Below are 19,182 nucleotides of genomic sequence, written 5' to 3' on the forward strand. Positions count from 1 at the left end.
GTCACAGGGAAATCTATATGCCAGGGCAGGCTTTTCTTAAAAGACACCTCACTAATATAACCAACACAGTAGACAGGGTAGATTGAGATTACCATTCCAAACAAGGCTGCAAAAGGTCAGGTTAGTGCAGAGGGCGCCATTTTCAAAACGCCTATCACAAATGATGTGACAAGCCTCTGGATGTTAATAGTAAGCCAAGGTTGCTACAGTCTTCTGGAAACCTCGACCGGAGGTATCTTTTTTTTTCAATTGCATTTTTAGTAATTTAGCTTGAATTTTTATTTTTTTATCTAAATATTTTCTTAAAAAACACACCACTAATGCAAAGCAGATAAAGGATGTTGGGACTTTCATTCCAATCAAGGCTGCAAGATGCCATTGAGACAAAGGGTACTATGCTTAAAACACCAATAACAGGGACCCTTCCAGTGAAATAAGCGTGGCGAATAATCAAAGGGAAAGTGACAAGGCAAGACTGAGGAGGTCGATGGTGAGCAAAGGTTTCTTTTTCCTCCAGGAACATATTTGACGGAGAAGGGTGCTGCTTCCAGGGCCGGTGCTACCACTAGGGCGCCCAGCCACTGGTGTTCCTACTCTCTGCAGCAAGCAACAAAAGTCTCAGCATCAGCAGACAGCCACCGCTCTGTTCGCACATAGTGTCAGAGGCGCAACGCTGGTGGAGGACTTTGTCCCGACTCCTGAATGGATGGAAGCAAGCAAACATTCATTGATGGGCACTGGTGGGCTGCATTGATGGGCACTGGTAGGCTGCATCGATGGGTGCTGGTAGGCTGCATTGATGGGCGATGGTGAGGCTGCATTTTATGGGCGCTGGTGAGGCTGTATTTGATGGGCGCTTCATTAAAAAGGTGTGGTATACATGGGCACGGCAAAGGAGGTAGAGTCAAGGGGGGCGGCAAAGTGAGGTTTCGCCTAAGGTGTCAAATATCCTTGCACCAGCCCTGGCTACTTCTCTTTGATTGTCCAATTATGAGTTGGGAAGAGGAGAGTGTTCATGCCGTGTTGCTTAAACACAGATGCAAGTGAGTTCAGAGCTGTAAAATCTCATGGCTGGATGGATAACATGTAGATATTCTTTGCCAGGTAAAAAAGCTCATCTATATTTATTTAAATTGTGTTTTGAGCAGTTTAATTTTTATATTTTTTTAACTGAATATTTTCTTACCACTTTTTGGGAGGTAAAAATGGGCAGCAGAGAGGTTTAGTGGAAAGCAAGTCTACCTTGCAGCACTGGTGTCCTCAGATCAAAACCCGTTTAGGATTTGCATGGAATATGTTGGTTCTCCCTGCGCTTGTGTGGGTATCCAAACATATGTTGATAGGTTAATTGTCTTCTGTCTAAAACTGGCCATAGAATGTGTAAGCATGCATGTGAAATAGGGGCCTTAGACTGTAAGCTCCTTAAAAGCTGATATAAAAGTCAGGTATGTAAAGTGCTTTGTAAATCATCAACACTATACAAAGCCTGTAAATACAGAAATACGAGTGGAAGATGTAACATGTTCCAAACGGTGAACTTATCCTTTAACCTACTCCTTTGGCTATATCCCACTTGAACCCTGAGGACCATCACCTCATGTCCTCCATAGATATAGTATGATTAGTGACTGTCATCACCCTAGAACAGGCAGCGTATTACTGGCAGGACTACAAGGTGAAAATAAAGGAAAAGCCTACAAAAAGAAAGCTATTGCAGCCATCATATCTAAGAACTGGAAATCTGCATTGTATTGCATTTTTGTTTTTGGTTTGAGATACACTTTAAAAATAACATTTAGTGTAAATAAAACAATTTGGGGGAGATTTACTAAAACTTGAGCACTCAAAATCTGGCGCAGTTGTTCATGGTAGCCAATCAGCTTCTACTATAACATCGTGCGATGCTGTACCCAAACAAAATTGATGTTGTTTTTTTTCCCACAAATAGAGCTTTCTTTTGGTGGTAATTGATCACCTCTGCGTTTTTTATTTTTTGCTCTATAAACAAACAAAGAGTGACAATTTTGAAAGAAAAAAACTTTTTTTTTTTTTACTTTTTGCTATAATACAAATCCAAAAAAATTAAATATAAAAAAAATGTATTCATCAGTTTAGGCCGATATGTATTCTTCTGCATACTTTTGGTAAAAAAAAATTGCAATAGGCGTATATTGATTGGTTTGCACAAAAGTTATAGCATCTACAAAATAGGGGATAGATTAATGGCATTTTTATTATTTATTTATTTATTTACTAGTAATGGCGGCAATCTGAGATTTTTAGTGGGACTGCGACATTGCGACGGGACAGATTGGACACTTTTGACACTTTTTTGGGACCATTGACACTTATACAGTGATCAGTGCTATAAATAGCCACTGATTACTGTGTAAATGTCACTGGTAGGGAAGGGGTTAACACTAGGGGGTGATCAAGGGGTTAAATGTGTTCCCTAGGTGTGTTCTAACCGTAGGGGGATGGGCTGCCAGGGACATGACAGAGATCACTGATCCCGATCACTGGGAACAGTAGATCCCTGTCATGTCACCTGTCAGAACAGGGAATCGCCTTGTTTACAAAGGCAGTTCCCCATTCTGCCTCTGTAATAGGTGATTGTGGGTCGCGGGGAACATTGAGTCCGCCCGACCCGCGGGAGCCGCTGTACAGCTCCGGCGATTTGCGCAGGAGAACTGACCTGCCGCCGTATAACGACGGTAGCTGGTCTGCAAGTGGTTAATTCAGCGTTGATAATAAGCCCTGGAAGCCGATTGGTTTCTATGCAGAGCCGTCCCAGGTTTTGCAAGCACCAGTTTTAGTAAATCTCCTCCTTTGAGCCAACTTTATTTTCAAATCTATTTTTCACAGTCTATAAGATTTTAAATGGATGTATAATATCTGTTGTTTTTTAAGAATCTTTATAGGCAGCCATGATAGAGGGGAATGAGGGAATGAGTGAACCCCGTTGATTGAAAAGCTGCCACACTGAACAGTTCTTGTGTCCTTTTCCAATTCGTTTTTCCTCTTTTTGCTCTCTCTCCCGTTTTTCCTTCTAATAGAGTCCCTATTACCTTGAGAATTGCTTTGCCTTAGGTAGAGAGGCAATCTCTCAGCCTGAAGTTTTGCCCTACAGTACCAAAGAATTCTAATATTAGGATACTCATTTTGAGTAAAGCACGCTGTGTTTGTTACACAATGAGACATGTTCTCCCATTGCAGGTACTCTCCCAGGTACTGTCTCTAGCAGATAATAGATTCTGGTCTAAGACCTAGGCCACTTGGCTAAAGTCCTTGGACCTGTGCCTTGGGTGCCATGGCCTAGTAACACTCATCTGGATTTTACTCATTCTCTTGAGTGCGAGTCATATTTTTGAGCTATAAAGTTCTCTAAAAAAACAAGGTTTTTTTAACAGTTGCCAAAAAGTGCCTTGAAACTATGTGAACACAAACCAAGAGCATATATATATATATATATATATATATATATATATATATATATATATATATATATATAAATATATACATATATATACACATATATATATATATATATATATATATATATATATATATATATATATATATATATATATATATATATATATATTATATATATATATATATATATATATATATATATATATATATATATATATATTACAAACGGGTTGCAGCACAGTGAGTATACACGTATAACCAGTAAATTAGCAACTTTAGGCATCCCTGCCCTTTATAGTTACCAACCTGCACCATGCAGTGAAAATAGGAAAATTAATGCTTGGGTCCAAATAGCTTCATATATACAATACATGAGAAGGTGAATGGGTGTTACCACTTGTTAACTCTTTCCTATAGAAAACTCTTGCTTATAAAAATAGGCATTCTTAGTTAACATGTATTGCAACATCTTGTAAAAGCTGGCCAACTGCGTCAAATATATATAGATTTGGATGGTCATTTTGGGACCCATCTGGTTATTTGCATAGATACTGTAACTGAATTTACTTGCTGATGCCCTCCACCCTCTTAAACTTTATATATATATTATATATATATATATATATATATATATATAACAATTTTTTAAAATTTAGATTCATTTATTTTTCTTTATTATATTTTCAAGTCTGTAATGAATAAAGATAATATAAACCGGTATGCATTGCCTTTGATTTTCTTTGAATAATAACAACGTAAGGCACATTTAATTACAAAGAAACAAGAGAAAAACAAGTACTCTACAGTTTATTATATGCAAGGATAGATTTACATGCATAAACTCTGCAGTGTCCTTGTGGCCTACAATAAGTCACAAAAACCACTAGGATGCTAAAAAACAGTATACTGTATTTATGAAGCAGTGAATGTAAGATTTACAAAACATTCACTGCAGGTGTTAATGAAAAGTTAATGATTCACTGAATCTTTGGTGAATGTCACTTTCACTGCTTTGTGAATAAAAGGGTTAGAAACTTGCAGCAGCTTGGCTTTGATATGTACAGTATAATCCTAGTATTGCTGAAATTCTTTCATTTGTTGCTCTTTAAAAAACACATTATTATTATATTAGTATTTATAAAGGTTTAAAGTAAAAATTTGATGGACATGATTAAATTATTTTGCATCTTTTTGCAGTGCCAATTTTTGACTGATGCTGCCCATAGTATAAAAATACAAGTTTATAAGTACCAACCCTTTCTTTTTACACATGATCAGCACTATGGACAGCACACAACACCAATATTAGATTATTTTTATACAGAAATTGTAAATGGCAGCACACACCCACATGGTATAGTAAGTAGTGCAGTTTAATTAAGAATTAAAAGAGTGATAATGCACAAATTGTTGTAGGGGTAAAAGAAGTGAATGGCTCTCGGTAATACAGTCATCATGAATTCATACCTGCTGGTTGTGATCTTCTTTGGTCTGAGCAGCATATAGTGAGAACCAAGTCCAGTGCTGATAATTCTAACGCCACCTCTCTTAATCATTAAGAGGACCGTTGTGTTGTGGTCTAGCCATGTGCTTGGGAGCATGATCTCCACGTGCACAGTTATCTTGTTGGGGTGCACCTGTACTGCTTAACCCATTTTTGTCTGACATGGGTTAATTCCCCCTTAGGCTGATGAAGGCACTATGTGCATGGAATCCTCCACTGAACACCATTACAGAGGCACCCCTGGGAGGCTCCTGGCCAAACCAGCACCACCAGTAGCCTGTTCCTTTTCTTCCTAAGACTTTAATGTAATGGATCCTAATAGCCTCATCCAACACAAGTTTTTTTTTTTTCCACAAGACATTCCTATCATGAGCTTAGAACAAAACAAAAGCCTTTAAACTCTATTGAAGCATGGTTAATTTACATATTTACATTCTTTTGGTCATCCCAATAGAGACAGCACATAACAGTAGAAATGAGAGTGCGCAGAGATGAGTCAAGGAGCAGTCTATAACTTTAGGCATCCTATGCCAGAGAAATGTTAGTAGTGCTAGATGTCCTGCACCTCGTCTTCTTTGCTTCCCTCCTAAAAGACAGCTTCTATAAACTAGAGGTTCAAAGAATACATCTTTGCATTCTTTGGTCTTTGCATTGACTTCCATGACCAGCTCTCCAGGTGGACTCCTGCGCCAGACTATTTAAACAGAGCCCCCTTACTCAAGATACTCCAAAATGGTAATGGCAGGGCTGGAACTTCCTAGCTATCTATGGTACATCCCCCATGAAAAGCATTAAGGCCTTCTCGCCACTGTATTTGTCTTTTTGGATAAACCTCCATTTTCTTCTTTGCATTCATGGACTCCGTTTTCTGGTGCATGGTACTTTCAAATGTGGATGAACATGCTGCTCACTTCATGTGACGGTCCTGGGCCAAGCAATACTTTGACACTGGAAGTGCATATCTTGCATAACCTATAACTCTAGAAACTCAGACTTTGCCTTCAATGGCTGGACAGAATAGCAGGGGAACAAATGGAGGGTAAGTATATGCTGCCAGGGAGAACTAAGTTAAAGTGATCCTGTTGCCTTACCCAGCATGGGCCAAGCAAGACTCATTTAAGCCAGGTGCTCAGCATACACTAATCAGCTCTTTTTAAAATCTTCTAAAGATCAGTATCTTGGCGGGTGGCCAGGTTGTATCAAGTGGATATGGTTGGCGATTGACTTGGTCTAGATTTGAGGATGTATCAGCGCTCCTCCTTTGGGCATATTAAACAGCTACAGCCAACTCTAATCGCATTTCCTTTTATCCCCATATTATCTAGTATCATAGTTATATGTGGGGTCTATTGATCCTGTTAAATTCTAAACCCTATATAATGTTCTTGTGGGCAGGAAGAATTTCTCGCCTTGTTTTATACACCTGTCTGCTGTAATAGAATCACAATTTGTCCTGGCTGCCTGCTGTCTGCATGTGTCCTTCCATCGGGGGCTCTGGTCCAGTAGTGCCCTTATGCTCACCCAAGACATTGGTGGGCGGACGCCCTGCTATGTGGCGTGACCACACTCACCCTCTCTAGTTGTCTAGGCCCTGAGGAAGCCAATCTTTGGCGAAATGCGTTGACTTTACAAGCACTAGCAAAGCCTTCTCATCTATACTGGACTGTTACAATCTGCGTCTGTTATTCTGAGTATTTATCCAGTTGTCATTCACTTGGAGAGGGTGTTACATCCCTAAAACATATGGGATATGCAACTATTGTTGTGTTTGTTCCTTTTTTAACAATGTACACATAAAAACTATATTTATTCTTATTAGTTTTTGTCTCCTTTGCTGTGCTGCTATAGTTCTCATTCATAGGCAACAGGAATACTTTCCAGTTGTTATCTATTTTTTTCTCCAGTATATTTGAAAATAAACAGTTTTCAATAGAAAATGAAAAAAAATTTAAAGCTTGTTTCCAAGTAATTCATGAAAAAAAAAATATTTCAAAGGTGACATCTCATGTTGAATGAATGCTGATTTAATACAGCATTTAATACGGTGTCCAATTCTTAAATTGGCCTTCTTTAACCCCCATTATTCTGGCCTACGGACTTCCCACAAAGATCTAATTACCTGAAAAATCTTAAGGAACTGCAAGTTGCTTATAAGGTTATAGAGATGGTCCCCCCGTGCTGTTCTAAATAACCTGAAAGAGATAACACATTAGAATATGGCTCTTGAAGTGATTTTGTAAATCAGCACATTCCTTGACCTCATGGTACCTGCCTCTGAGGGTGCCTCTTGTGTTCAGGTAAACCATTAACCTGCCTGTGCCCACAAGTGCTCCTTTTGTGGGTTTCATGTTAAGGAAGAAAATTGCTTTGTTAATTGCTCATTGTTGCATCTCCTACACAGAGACAAAATCTAGGCTTTGGCGAGGCGACATTATCTTTATTATTTCTGATAATTCTGTTGACCTTTAGAGTTTAGCTTCAGGCCAAGGAGTTTTTCGATTTTGCTACAAGTGCTTGAAATGTTATCTCTCCGTTTTAACTCTGCCTGTGGAATTTATCAAAGCACCTGGAAAAATTGTTTAAGAACTTGTGAAAGTGCAACTGTGTTTTTGCGGATAAAAATGTTGAATGAAGGATTAAGGCAAGGGGGTCAAGGTCAATGGGGTTGATTTACTAAAGGCAAAAAGGCTGTTCACTTTGCAAGGGCATTTTTCCCAGAACTTAGTGAAATGGGGCGACATTTCACTTTGCAAAGAATACCCAATCACATGCAAGGGAAATTTAAAAAAACTGAAATATTTGCTTATGTCTGATTGCATGATGGTCATCAACAGAGCTCCCTCGTATTCACTTGCAAGGTACAACTTACTTTGAAAGTCGAACAGTCTATTTATCTTTAGTAAATTAATCCCCATGATTCAACTTATTTAACCTCCCTGGCGGTATGATTATGTCAGATTTTTGCATCTCAAAGCGGTACAATTAATTTGCATAGAAATTTAGCGTTTTATATTGTAGGTCTGTAATTCTTAGCAATAACACACTTAGATCTGTCCACCAAGAGTCTAGTAGATATCCCAGGTATGATGAAGTTTGAAACACAAAATCATAAATTATAATATAATAAATAAATATAAATAATTAGAAAAAATAATAATATAATAATAATAAAATCAATTTCCCCACGATTGACTATCGCTCAATTCTGCAAGTTTTCTAATTTACTATCGCTGTTTTTTAGCTGGTCTAAAAGCACTTTTGATGTAAAAGGACGCTTTTTAGTTGCTATGGACAATCTCCATTTCCAGGCAGAAAGAACATTATATATAATATAAAACTGCATGCAGGGCACTGGACAAAGCACTGGGGACAAAAAGGATGTGAAATAATTCCATACAGTAATGTAATCTGTAAGATTACAGTGTACTGTATGTATTATGATTTTTCATTTTTTTGAATTTGCCGCCGGGCTCCGCCCCCGTGTGTTGCGACTCTCACAAGGAACGGAGCCTGGCACAAAGAGGGATCGGGCGGAGGACAGAGCCCATGGACACAGCGGGGGGGACATCGCAGGATCCTGGGGACAAGGTATACCGCACCAGGATTCTGCAATGCAATCCCGATTGTGGCTCGGGGTTACCGCTAATGGTGTTGAAATTTAACCCCCGAGCCACACTCGGGAAAACTGCCAGGGAGGTTAAAGCACCCAAAGAAAAAAAGCCTACCCTTTCCCACACTCTACAGATTATTTTAAAGATAAACTAAAACACCTTCCTTTCAGAAACTCAGGTCAAATGACAGGTTGGGTCCCAATTTTCCTTTGTTCTGGTCTATAGTGTGGGAATGTCGTAAAGTGTGGGAGCACGCCTCACCAATTTCTGGATTGCTAAGGATGCTTCCCATTGTCCTTTGAAGGTGTTCATCAGAGGGGTTCTCAATGGTCCATCATCCTAAAGGCTCTGTTCACATATATATGAAAATTGGATGAATTTTGAATCACATCCGATTAGAATAACATGTGCACCAGATTGGCTTTCAAGGGAGCCGGTTCGCATATATGCGGGCCAGTTGCGGTGCTAATTAAAAAAGGGTCCTGTGTGTTTTTCTCTCCGATTCAGGTGTGATTTAAGTGTCAAATTCGCACCCTGAACCGGTGAATGGAAACCGCATCGGACTCTGCACAGACACCGGACCCACATATATGTGAACCCAGCCTAAGGAGAAGGGCTCGTCATCTCATTATATTGCATGGAGATCAGCAGCTCGTGCTGTGGTAACGGTAATTATTAATTATTTGCTTTGCACAACATCTTTATTTCCTGTATTAAAAATAGTGTCACTTTAAAAAATACATAATAGAAAAACTTAAATGTGGTTTAATTTACCTGTCATATAATTTGAAATTCATTTTGCTTTGCCAGATACCCTCACTTTTGACTGTTATGCCCTGTACACATGGTCGGATTTTCCGACGGAAAAAGTGCGATCGGATTGTGTTGTCGGAAATTCCGACCGTGTGTGGGCTCCATCGGACTTTTTCCGTCAGAATTTCCGACACACAAAGTTTGAGAGCAGGCTATAAAATTTTCCGACAACAAAATCTGATTGTTTAAATTCCGATCGTGTGTACACAAATCTGACGCACAAAGTGCCACGCATGCTCAGAATAAATTAAGAGATGAAAACTATTGGCCACTGCCCCGTTTATAGTCCCGACGTACGTGTTTTATGTCACCGCGTTCAGAACGATCAGATTTTCCAATAACTTTGTGCGACCGTGTGTATGCAAGACAAGTTTGAGCCAACATCTGTCTTAAAAAATCCATGGATTTTGTTGTTGGAATGTCCGATCAATGTCCGACCGTGTGTACGGGGCACTAGACTTTAGAACTTGAGTTTAAAGTGGGACTATGGACAAAAAAAAGGCATTATTGATGCAGTCTTTTACTATAGGGGGACTGGAGGACCTCAGTTACGAGGCATTAAATGTATTCTCCCTGGAGAAGAGACGCTTGAGAGGAGATATGATAGCGATATACAAATACCTCAGTGATGACTGTATTCAGATGCAGAGAGTTTAAAAAGACACGCAGCCATTTATTAAAAAATAGAGGAGAAGCACTTTAACCTTAAAATGGGTAGAGGGTTCTTTACTGTTAGAGCGGTAAAGAAGGAGAAATCCGCCTCAGCCTCCCGGACACCGAAAGAGCCGATAACCCAGCTCAGCCGCAATATCCCGGAGATTTTCCGTACACTCCGGTCCGGCGACCACGAGGCCTTACAGACACCACAGGCCTCAGGCTCTATTTCGCCCAACCACGACTCGGACTCGCAGCTGACCGACGGGGACACGCGAACCCACCGACACAGCCAAGCAATCAATCTCTCGGACCTACAACATGTTGCAGTGGACATCACCAATAACATTACAGGCACCCTTAAAGCAGCCATATTAGACCTCAAGATGGATATCCAAGCAGTAGCAGCCCGGATCACAGACGTGGAGCAAACCACGCAGCTCCACACAGCAGCTATCAGGCAAGTGCAACATACCTATGATGCCCAACTATCATATCTATATGATTTACACCGCCAAGTCGAAAGACCTCGACAACCGAGGACGGAGGCATAACATTCGTGTCAGAGGGGTCCCGGAGAGCTTAGAAGCGGGCTCATTGCCCCAAGTAGTCTGTGCCATCTTTAACGATCTAGTGGATCGTCCTCCGGACTCCCCGATCGATATGGAGAGACTGCATCGAGCCCTCAGACCTCCCCCCCGAGATAATGAGCCCCCGAGGGATGTTATATGTTGTGTGGTGAACTTTCCGCTGAAAGAAGAAATCTTGAGAAAAGCTAGAGAGAGGGGCCAAATACACCACAATGGCACTGAGATTAAGCTTTTTCAAGATCTCTCTCCAACCACTCTGCAGAATAGACGGGCACTGCGCCCTCTGTTGGACCAACTCAGAGCACGGAACATACCATACCGCTGGAAGTTTCCTTTCTGTTTGTCCGCTACCGCTAGGGGCCGCACTGCTCTCCTGAGATCACCAGACGATCTAGCAGCCTTCTGTGAACAGCTCGATCTACCGCTGACGGAGCTTCCGGACTGGTGTTCGTTCCACTTCCCGTCGGAACCATGGAGACCACTTTCACACAACCCCTCGCCTAAAGCACAGAGGCATCGCTCCAGACGAAGAAGATCGGGGCCCCCCTCTCCCGGTGCGCACACATCCCGTCGGGATTCGACATACCGTGAGGTGGGACAACCTGTAACCCCCCGGAGGAACAACCATGAAGCCTGAAACACACAGTACTTGACCCTACCTGAGTAGGCCAAGTTTTTCCAGAGAGACTCACACCACTGTTACTGACTTTTAATTTGCCAGATTCGTGCTCTGCTTCCCAGCCCTTCCCACGCATCGTCATCAGCATACTTGCAAGGAAGTCTAGCCACTGGTCCTATAAGCAGCAGAAAACAATCTGCTAACCAGCCACATAATAAAAGTGAAAATTATAGAACCATACCATTCTATATCTCTATGTGAAAGGTTTAGATTACATCCGTTTGTGATGAGGCAGCTGGCATACAACCACAAAACGATAAGGCTAGCGCATGGAAGCAAGAGTTACGACAATTAGGCTTGCACCTATATTAATGTTTACTTTATTGTTTACCACAAGGTTTGAATTTTTTTAGTTATCTCTGGATGTTTATGGTATTAAATGTACTTACTCACTAATGGCAGATGTTCAGGATGTTTAACCTCAGGTATCCGACAGCACAAACCAAATGTATTGCCATTAATAATGCTTCTTTCCCCGCTGCTCTATTCCCCGTCACACTGCTATCTACACTAAATCCTCACCGTGGACACGGAATAGGATTCCAGACACTCTTGCCAACCCCCAGCAGTAGCACTAGATTCTAGTCTGCTGACCATCCGGCCTCATTCTAATAGGTGATTTGGTATCTCCATTTTCACCTCTGGTACCCCTATCTTCTTTATACTTCTCTTGCTCTCTCTGATCTTTTTTCTGTGCTGGCCTGCCGTTCTTGGTGCGGGACTCCCCCCCCCCACTGATTAATATTTACTCCCCAAATTCTACATAAGAACCACCCCATCACTACCTCTCTATTGCAGCTGTCCGGTACGCCCCGTCGTGAGCTGGTCTTTATAAAAGAAGACAGACAAACACCTGGGCTTTGAACTTCATACCAGAAACTACTTACCCGATTAAGTAGCGAAATGCCTTCTCAAGCTCCTCTATCATTAAAATGTGTTTCCTTAAACGCAAAAGGCCTCAACGTGCCTGAGAAGCGTTCGCAGGTCCTATCCACTCTCACTAAACAAAAGGCTCACTTCATTTTTCTTCAGGAAACTCACTTTAGATCTGATTCTATACCAAAAATGACCAACAACGTATTCCAAACTGTTTTCCACGCCACAAACCCTACTGCAAAAACTAAAGGAGTGTCTATACTCGTTTCTAAACATGCTCCATTTAAGCACACAGACTCCTTGATAGACCCAGAAAGGAGATTTGCATTCATTAAGGGAATGTACACCTCTAGACCGCTTACCTTAGCTAACATATATGCTCCAAACGAACAACAGATGTCATTTTTTAGGAAAGTGAGTGATCTTTTGCTATCCTTCAAGGAAGGAATAGTTATTGCGGGAGGCGACCTCAATGTTCCCCTCAACCCAGACCTAGATACTTCCTCAGGCACCATTACCCTTCCGAGCCCTGAAACAAATTAAATTACAACTCCAAGCCCTGGAGCTGCACGACACATGGCGCACATTATACCCATCCGTCAAAGACTACACATTTTATTCTACCCCCTTTCAAAAATACTCAAGACTAGACTATTTCTTCCTCTCTCAACCTGACCTGACTTACCTTACGCAAGCTACAATTGAACCCATGTTCCTATCCGACCACCATCCCATATCAGTCACATTGACTTTCCCAGACTTGACCTCAAAGACAAAAACTTGGAGACTTAATTCCTCCCTATTAAAAGATGAAATATTCACTACTCATCTGACAGCTACCATTAACACCTATTTTAAGGAGAACTCCACTCCCGACATATCCCCCACCACCCTGTGGGAAGCTCACAAATGCGTGATCAGAGGGGAGTTGATAGCCCAAGCAGCGAAAGTTAAAAGAGCTCACCAGACTATCATAGACGACCTGATCACCAACATTAAAAGATTGGAAGCCACACACAAAAAGTCCCAATCACAACAGACTTTACAGGACTTGACACATATGCGTACAACGCTCCTGGAAGAACTAGGTAAACAAGTCAGACGTAGATATGTCCTCCATCAACGAGTCTTTTATGAACAAGGCAACAAATGCGGTAAGTTGCTAGCCAGAGCGGTACGAGCCTCTAAACCATCCAACACGATTCACCATATTAGAACCCGACAAGGCACTCTGTTGTCTAAAAACGAAGATATAGCCCGTGCTTTTGAACAATATTACAAGAAATTATATAACCTAACTCCCCCAAATACGAACTCGGCCCAAGCTCTGAGCAGAGAGGATGATATACAAAACTTTCTGTCTCAATACAGCCCACAACCACTCACACAAACACAAGCAGAAGACCTAGAAAAGCCCCTCTCCACAGAGGAATTACAATTGGCTCTGAAACAGATGAAAACAGGCAAAAGCCTGGGCCCAGACGGGTTTACCTTACAATACTATAAGTGCTTTACCCAGATCCTAGCCCCTAAAATGTTGACTGCCTTTAATTCGCTAGCAGATCCTACAATGAATATGGGACGCATGCTGGAGGCACATGTCACTGTAATCCCTAAGGAAGGAAAGGATACCACACAGATACAAAATTACAGGCCAATTTCACTATTAAATGTGGATATTAAGATCTACGCCAAAATATTAGCTAACAGATTGTCTACCCTACTGCCAGGACTTATTTCATTAAACCAGGTGGGTTTTGTCCCCGGCCGAGAAGCTAGGGACAACACTATCAGAGCGTTAAACCTACACCACTGGCTCACGACCACAAACACGCAGGGCTTCTTCCTGTCTCTAGATGCTGAGAAGGCGTTCGACAGAGTGGCCTGGGACTATATGCGTGAGGTTCTAAAGAGAATCGGCCTCCTTCCACGCATGCTGACCCACATCTCGGCGCTGTACTCCAATCCGAGCGCAGCTGTCAGAGTCAATGGCCACCTGTCAAACGCCTTCCCCATCAGTAATGGCACACGCCAAGGTTGCCCCCTATCACCTTTAATTTTTGTGCTATCTCTGGAACCCTTCCTTAACAGATTAAGGACCAATTCTGACATTGCAGGCATTACAGTCAAAGGACGAAATTACAAAGTCTCAGCATTTGCGGATGACATTTTGCTCTCCCTGTCTTCCCCAACTACCTCTATACCCAACCTGCTCAAGGACATTGAACACTTTGGGACTTTATCACACTTTAAAATTAATTACGTAAAATCGCAAGCCCTAAACATCACGCTTACATCGCAGGAACTTGAACGGTGTCAATCCTCCTTCCCTTTTCAGTGGAGTCAAAGTTCAATAACCTATCTAGGCATTCAAATCCCCACCAAATTAGATGATCTATACAAGATCAATTTCCTCCAGGCCTTGAAAAAAGCTCAACATGACTTAACAGAGTGGGGGCCCCTTAACATTTCATGGTTCGGCCGCTCAGCCCTCTTAAAAATGATAATTTTACCAAGATTCCTATATTTCATCCAATGCATACCTATCATTCTACCGGCCGTTTTCTTTGCTACATACAGGAAGATGTGCAATCAATTTTTGTGGCGAGGCTCACCTCCACGTATAAAATTCACTCGACTTCGCGACCAAAACTTGAGGGAGGCATAGGACTACCGGACCTCCATAAATATTTCCTAGCAAGCCACCTGACTCGGGTGGTGGACTGGAATGTCCATGAACCGGGTAAATCATGGGTCACTCTGGAGAAATCATTTTCTCATCTCCCACTGGAATTCGTTTAGAAGAGCAACCAAACTCTTTCATATATCTTCTATACCAGGCCCCTTAACTCCCCTGCGGGGGAACCCTGATTTCGCTCCTGGGCTATCACACTCCTTCCTTAAACAAACTTGGCCATACGATAAAATACTAGCGTTTCAGTTTTTTGCTGACAAAACACCTAGATCGTACGAGAACCTAGTCGACCTTTCTCTGCTCAAATCCTTCCCTTTTTGGACGTACAGACAGATTCGACATTTCATTTCTACTCAAGGAACAATTCCAACCTGGACCAGACAACTAACTTTATTCGAGGACATATGCACCCGCACCTCCCCACAAAGACATCTCATCTCCCACATACACAGCACTCTCTCAGAAGGCGCCACATGCTCTCTTGACTCAGCACATAAAGCTTGGGAAACAGACCTCCAGATGACCTTGACAGAAGAGGACTGGACACGGATCAATGAATACATACACAAGGGCTCCCCTAATGTAGCCATCCAGGAGAACGGATATAAAATCCAAACACGCTGGTATAGGACTCCATCACTTCTACATAAGTTTTGCCCTACTGTGCCAGACACCTGCTGGAGGTGCGGGAAAGCCAAAGGGACTATGTTACACATATGGTGGGACTGTGACCTACTACAACCCTTTTGGAAGGAAGTACACGACCTTATCTCACATATCACAACATACACTTTGACCTACTCGCCTGCTCAATATCTTCTCCACCACACTCACCTGACTAAGAGTGAATATTTCAAATCTTTGGCCATGCATTTGGTGAATGCGGCTAGGCTCTGTATACCAACACATTGGCGATCCACCTCCATCCCCACAATAGGGGAATGGTTCCGGAGGGTCTCCAGGATAGAGGAGATGGAGGAGTTAGTACACATCTCTCAGGAACGGATTCAAAAGTTCACAACCACGTGGTCTTGCTGGACTTACTTCAAAACAACCCAGCGATACAGAACACTTCAACATCGACAATTACGATGGCCTAACAAAGAGGTCAAATAATTATATAAATGCATAACCCAGAATCATTACATTTTGGAAGATGTGGGGGGGGAGTCCCGCATCGGGAGATCGGACGGACCAATTTCTTTGCTTCCTTTCTCTCTGTATCTTTTTTCTATGCTTTACCTTTCCCACAAAATACATTCCCTGCCACCACAGGGGGCTTCCTACAACCCCCGTTTGAGCAGTTTAGGCGTGGTTACGCCCAGTACCATACGATTGCAACAACCAAAGAGTGTAAATTTGTATATGTCTGCACCAATCTATATTAATGTAATACATATGTAACCTAGACCAATATGTACAAAAGGAATGTTAAATACCATTATTTCAATGCAAGATGCTGTATAATTACTTCTGTTAATAAACATTATTATGGAAAAAGAAAAAAAAAAAAAGAAAGAGAACTCCCTTCCACAAGCGGTGGTGTCAGCGCGAAGTGTCAATCGTTCCAAAGAACTATTAACAAGTGTAATATACAGGGATATGAGAATTATTATTGATATAAACTCACACATATACCCACACCACACAGGTCAAACTGGGTGGACTGGTGTCTTTAATTCAACCTTAACAACCATGTAACTATGTAACTAGCATTAACACAGCAGTTTTTGTTTTTCTGAGCCTGTCCAAGTCAGTTGTGTTATCTGGTGATCCTGCCAGTATGTCTGTTGTTTTTCCACTTCCTTTAAGAGACCAAACTGCCCAGCAAACATGCCATTTAGTGGGCTGGGGCAAACCATTAACAGGGATGTGCACAATGGCCAAGTTTTATTAATTAGTTAAATTAATTTAGTTAAATGTATTTAATTTTGTTATTTTGTAACTAACCTAAATAATAATGAATTAATTAATTTAATAAATTAGCTATTATTAATTGAATTATTAACTTAATTAATCTATTAATTGAATTAACTAAAATAATACTTTAATAAACATAATTATTTATTTTGGTTTAATTTAATAATTGAATGAACACAATTATTTAGTTTAGTTAAATTCAATTAATTAAATTGTTTCATTTGAAATATTTAGCTATATATTTTGTTTGTGACCCAAACTGAATTTACAGGTATCGCTCAAGGCTCCACCAGGTCCTCATATATTCTATTTAGGTAAAACTGCTTAAAAAGTATTAGCTGGAGCTAGGCTTTCATTTTTTTAGACCCTTATATAAAGCCCTTAATAATGTACTACTCCTTCTAACACTATCCTCCCAACAGGATGGCAATGCTGCTGTCCAAGGATGACTATATGGCTCCTCCATAGATATAGTGGAGGAGGGAGTGCAGCTACCCTATGATAGGAAGTATGATATAGTTTGAATCCCCACGTTAAAGGGAAGCATAACGCATGCAGCCACCATAGCTAATGATTGGAAAGCTGTACTATATAATACAACATCTTTTTGGTCTTGGGTTTAGATACACTTCAATGAACTCATTTCCTCCTGCGTGTTGAATAGACAATGAGGAAGAAACAGCACACTCATCAGAACATCTTGTTTTGCTCCAGTGCCAGAAAACATAGTGGGTAGTCCACAATGAAACAGAATGGGGTTGATCTACTAAAACCTTACGTACAGCCAAAGCTTGATTGGCTGTACTTCTCCTGTGGATGACAGGAGTGCAGTTTGTTCTGCCCGCTGTCGACTGACGTCACAGAACCGGTCCAGCTTCGGCCAAGATCGCGACAATGAACTCGGGATCCGCCGACATGCCTGGACCAGCACCTGGCTCGAACTCTCAGCAAGTCACTGAGTGGCGCTCCAGTGAGCGAGGGGGGGGGGGGGCAGAGCAGAGAGTTGTGAGAGCCAAGCATGTTAGATTGCTCTGTTCTCAGTGTCAGAGCTGGTGTTCTATTGAATGGTGCATCTCCGTCGGATAATACCTCCAACGATCTGCACATGCACAGTGTTAACGTCATGCCAGCTGATCAACATATCAGCTGGAGTGACGTTGGGTACTGCACATGTGCAGATCGTCAGAGGCATTAATCAACGGAGATGCATTATTTGATAGAACACTGGCAGGGGACAGATGCAGCATCGGACTGATACTACATCCACCTAGGTAAATATAAATGTGCAAAAAAAAGTCCATACTTCTCTTTAAAGTGGTTGTAAACCCTTTACAACCACTTTACACTACAGGCAAGCCTATAATTAGGCTTACCTGTAGCTACACTGGATATCTCCTAAACCTGCACAGTTTAGGAGATATCCCCTATATTTGCATGTGCCGACGACATCAGAACATGCGCACTTAGGCAAACTGAAGCCATGGCATGTTTGTGCCATTGCTTCATTTGTACTGTGCCGTTACTGGCGGCTCCCGCACGTATGCGTGGGAGTGACGTAATTGCGGCTCCGGCCAATCACAGCGTCGGAGCCGCGATACTCGGAAGTAACCCCCTGGAGAGATGTGGTCCGCCGGAGCGGTGAATGGGGACCGATGCGGGGGCTTCGATTTCAGGTAAGTAATTCATAATGAGCTAGTATGCTATGCATACTAGCTCATTATGCCTTTGTCTTGCAGGTTTTATTTATTTTTTTATTTTTTAAAAGGGTTTACAACCACTTTAAAGGCAAATAGACTGTGCATTTTGTAAATTGCAGTTGCACTCTGCAAGTGCAGTTGCTCCAAAGCTTAGTAAATGAGATAAAGCTTCACTTCATAAAGAATACCCAATCACGTGCAAGGAAAAAAAAAACAAAAAACTGCATTTTTGCTTGCACATGATTGGATGATGGAAGTCAGAGCTCCCCCTCATTTACTAAACTATGGAGTAACTGCATTTTGAAAAGTGTACAGTCCATGGGGTTGATTTACTAAAGGCACAAAAGCTGTGCACATTGAAAGTGAAGTTGTACGTTGCATGTGCAACTGATCCAGAGCTTAGTAAATGAGCAGAAGCACTTGCAGATGCAATTGCACGTTGAAAAATGCACAGTCTATTTGCCTTTAGTAAATAAACCCCACTGTGTCTAAATAACCCACAGGGGTTAATAGACTGTGCACCTTGCAAAGTGCAGTTGCTCCAGAGCTTAGTAAGTGAGCAGAAGCTCTGCTGACCTCCATTCTCCAATCATGTGCAAGCAAAAATATATATTTTTTTATTTTCCTTGCACGTGATTGAGTACTCTTTGCAAAGTAAAGCTTTACATCGTTTACTAAGCTCTGGGCCAACTGCACTTGCAGAGTGCA

At 41.5% G+C, this 19,182-nt stretch overlaps 1 pseudogene; it reads right to left on the reverse strand.

The window, feature by feature from the left end:
* The window catches only part of LOC141128043 (junction-mediating and -regulatory protein-like), a 49,446-nt pseudogene extending 36,573 nt beyond the window's left edge, over nt 1–12,873 (reverse strand).
* Between the last annotated feature and the right edge of the window lie 6,309 nt (nt 12,874–19,182).

Source organism: Aquarana catesbeiana, linkage group LG01, assembly GCF_042186555.1.
Source record: "Aquarana catesbeiana isolate 2022-GZ linkage group LG01, ASM4218655v1, whole genome shotgun sequence".
In the NCBI taxonomy this organism is placed as follows: domain Eukaryota; kingdom Metazoa; phylum Chordata; class Amphibia; order Anura; family Ranidae; genus Aquarana; species Aquarana catesbeiana.